We start from the raw sequence: 2,500 nt of genomic DNA on the forward strand, positions 1-2,500 counted from the left end.
TTCACTTAGAAACTGAAATCTTGCAATATGCACAAGTAGTCCTTCATGAAAGGGGCTGGAAGCTGTTTTCATTTTGACACGAGAGAGAGAGAGAGACCACCTTGCATTGTCAATTGCTAAATCTGTATATGGATAAGTAGCCTATGGTTGTCAACTTATTTCGTACGGCCATACCAGCCTGGCAACGCCCGATCTCGTCTGATCTCGGAAGCTAAGCAGGGTCGGGCCTGGTTAGTACTTGGATGGGAGACCGCCTGGGAATACCAGGTGCTGTATGCTCTTTTGCTCATTCACTTAGAAACTGACATCTTGCAATATGCACAAGTAGTCCTTCATGAAAGGGGCTGGAAGCTGTTTTCATTTTGACACGAGAGAGAGAGAGACTACCTTGCATTGTCAATTGCTAAATCTGTATATGGATAAGTAGCCTATGGTTGTCAACTTATTTCGTACGGCCATACCAGCCTGGCAACGCCCGATCTCGTCTGATCTCGGAAGCTAAGCAGGGTCGGGCCTGGTTAGTACTTGGATGGGAGACCGCCTGGGAATACCAGGTGCTGTATGCTCTTTTGCTCATTCACTTAGAAACTGACATCTTGCAATATGCACAAGTAGTCCTTCATGAAAGGGGCTGGAAGCTGTTTTCATTTTGACACGAGAGAGAGAGAGAGAGACTACCTTGCATTGTCAATTGCTAAATCTGTATATGGATAAGTAGCCTATGGTTGTCAACTTATTTGGTACGCCATACCAGCCTGGCAACGCCCGATCTCGTCTGATCTCGGAAGCTAAGCAGGGTCGGGCCTGGTTAGTACTTGGATGGGAGACCGCCTGGGAATACCAGGTGCTGTATGCTCTTTTGCTCATTCACTTAGAAACTGACATCTTGCAATATGCACAAGTAGTCCTTCATGAAAGGGGCTGGAAGCTGTTTTCATTTTGACACGAGAGAGAGAGAGAGAGAGAGAGAGAGAGAGAGAGAGAGAGAGAGAGAGAGAGAGAGAGAGAGAGACTCCCTTGCATTGTCAATTGCTAAATCTGTATATGGATAAGTAGCCTATGGTTGTCAACTTATTTCGTACGGCCATACCAGCCTGGCAACGCCTGATCTCGTCTGATCTCGGAAGCTAAGCAGGGTCGGGCCTGGTTAGTACTTGGATGGGAGACCGCCTGGGAATACCAGGTGCTGTATGCTCTTTTGCTCATTCACTTAGAAACTGAAATCTTGCAATATGCACAAGTAGTCCTTCATGAAAGGGGCTGGAAGCTGTTTTCATTTTGACACGAGAGAGAGAGAGAGAGACCACCTTGCATTGTCAATTGCTAAATCTGTATATGGATAAGTAGCCTATGGTTGTCAACTTATTTAGTACGGCCATACCAGCCTGGCAACGCCCGATCTCGTCTGATCTCGGAAGCTAAGCAGGGTCGGGCCTGGTTAGTACTTGGATGGGAGACCGCCTGGGAATACCAGGTGCTGTATGCTCTTTTGCTCATTCACTTAGAAACTGACATCTTGCAATATGCACAAGTAGTCCTTCATGAAAGGGGCTGGAAGCTGTTTTCATTTTGACACGAGAGAGAGAGAGAGAGACTACCTTGCATTGTCAATTGCTAAATCTGTATATGGATAAGTAGCCTATGGTTGTCAACTTATTTCGTACGGCCATACCAGCCTGGCAACGCCCGATCTCGTCTGATCTCGGAAGCTAAGCAGGGTCGGGCCTGGTTAGTACTTGGATGGGAGACCGCCTGGGAATACCAGGTGCTGTATGCTCTTTTGCTCATTCACTTAGAAACTGACATCTTGCAATATGCACAAGTAGTCCTTCATGAAAGGGGCTGGAAGCTGTTTTCATTTTGACACGAGAGAGAGAGAGAGAGAGAGAGAGAGAGAGAGAGAGAGAGAGAGAGAGAGAGACTCCCTTGCATTGTCAATTGCTAAATCTGTATATGGATAAGTAGCCTATGGTTGTCAACTTATTTCGTACGGCCATACCAGCCTGGCAACGCCTGATCTCGTCTGATCTCGGAAGCTAAGCAGGGTCGGGCCTGGTTAGTACTTGGATGGGAGACCGCCTGGGAATACCAGGTGCTGTATGCTCTTTTGCTCATTCACTTAGAAACTGAAATCTTGCAATATGCACAAGTAGTCCTTCATGAAAGGGGCTGGAAGCTGTTTTCATTTTGACACGAGAGAGAGAGAGAGAGACCACCTTGCATTGTCAATTGCTAAATCTGTATATGGATAAGTAGCCTATGGTTGTCAACTTATTTCGTACGGCCATACCAGCCTGGCAACGCCCGATCTCGTCTGATCTCGGAAGCTAAGCAGGGTCGGGCCTGGTTAGTACTTGGATGGGAGACCGCCTGGGAATACCAGGTGCTGTATGCTCTTTTGCTCATTCACTTAGAAACTGACATCTTGCAATATGCACAAGTAGTCCTTCATGAAAGGGGCTGGAAGCTGTTTTCATTTTGACACGAGAGAGAGAGAGAG

At 46.9% G+C, this 2,500-nt stretch overlaps 7 non-coding genes and 1 pseudogene across 7 annotated transcripts; all 8 read left to right on the forward strand.

Moving 5' to 3' along the window:
* The first annotated feature begins 160 nt into the window (after positions 1 to 160).
* LOC146283117 (5S ribosomal RNA) lies at positions 161 to 279 on the forward strand. The gene has a single exon (XR_014758891.1). It is a non-coding gene; the product is annotated as a 5S ribosomal RNA (ribosomal RNA).
* Positions 280 to 447: 168 nt separating this feature from the next.
* Positions 448 to 566, forward strand: LOC146283118 (5S ribosomal RNA). The gene has a single exon (XR_014758892.1). It is a non-coding gene; the product is annotated as a 5S ribosomal RNA (ribosomal RNA).
* A 172-nt stretch (positions 567 to 738) lies between these two features.
* On the forward strand, positions 739 to 856 carry LOC146283119 (5S ribosomal RNA; annotated as a pseudogene).
* A 220-nt stretch (positions 857 to 1,076) lies between these two features.
* Positions 1,077 to 1,195, forward strand: LOC146283120 (5S ribosomal RNA). Its single transcript, XR_014761195.1, has one exon. It is a non-coding gene; the product is annotated as a 5S ribosomal RNA (ribosomal RNA).
* A 172-nt stretch (positions 1,196 to 1,367) lies between these two features.
* LOC146283121 (5S ribosomal RNA) lies at positions 1,368 to 1,486 on the forward strand. Its single transcript, XR_014761479.1, has one exon. It is a non-coding gene; the product is annotated as a 5S ribosomal RNA (ribosomal RNA).
* Positions 1,487 to 1,658: 172 nt separating this feature from the next.
* LOC146283122 (5S ribosomal RNA) lies at positions 1,659 to 1,777 on the forward strand. Its single transcript, XR_014758893.1, has one exon. It is a non-coding gene; the product is annotated as a 5S ribosomal RNA (ribosomal RNA).
* Positions 1,778 to 1,985: 208 nt separating this feature from the next.
* On the forward strand, positions 1,986 to 2,104 carry LOC146283123 (5S ribosomal RNA). Its single transcript, XR_014761196.1, has one exon. It is a non-coding gene; the product is annotated as a 5S ribosomal RNA (ribosomal RNA).
* Positions 2,105 to 2,276: 172 nt separating this feature from the next.
* On the forward strand, positions 2,277 to 2,395 carry LOC146283124 (5S ribosomal RNA). The gene has a single exon (XR_014758894.1). It is a non-coding gene; the product is annotated as a 5S ribosomal RNA (ribosomal RNA).
* Positions 2,396 to 2,500: the final 105 nt, after the last annotated feature.

The sequence above is a fragment of the Hypomesus nipponensis genome, chromosome 6 (genome assembly GCF_054491055.1).
Source record: "Hypomesus nipponensis isolate SF chromosome 6, ASM5449105v1, whole genome shotgun sequence".
NCBI lineage: Eukaryota > Metazoa > Chordata > Actinopteri > Osmeriformes > Osmeridae > Hypomesus > Hypomesus nipponensis.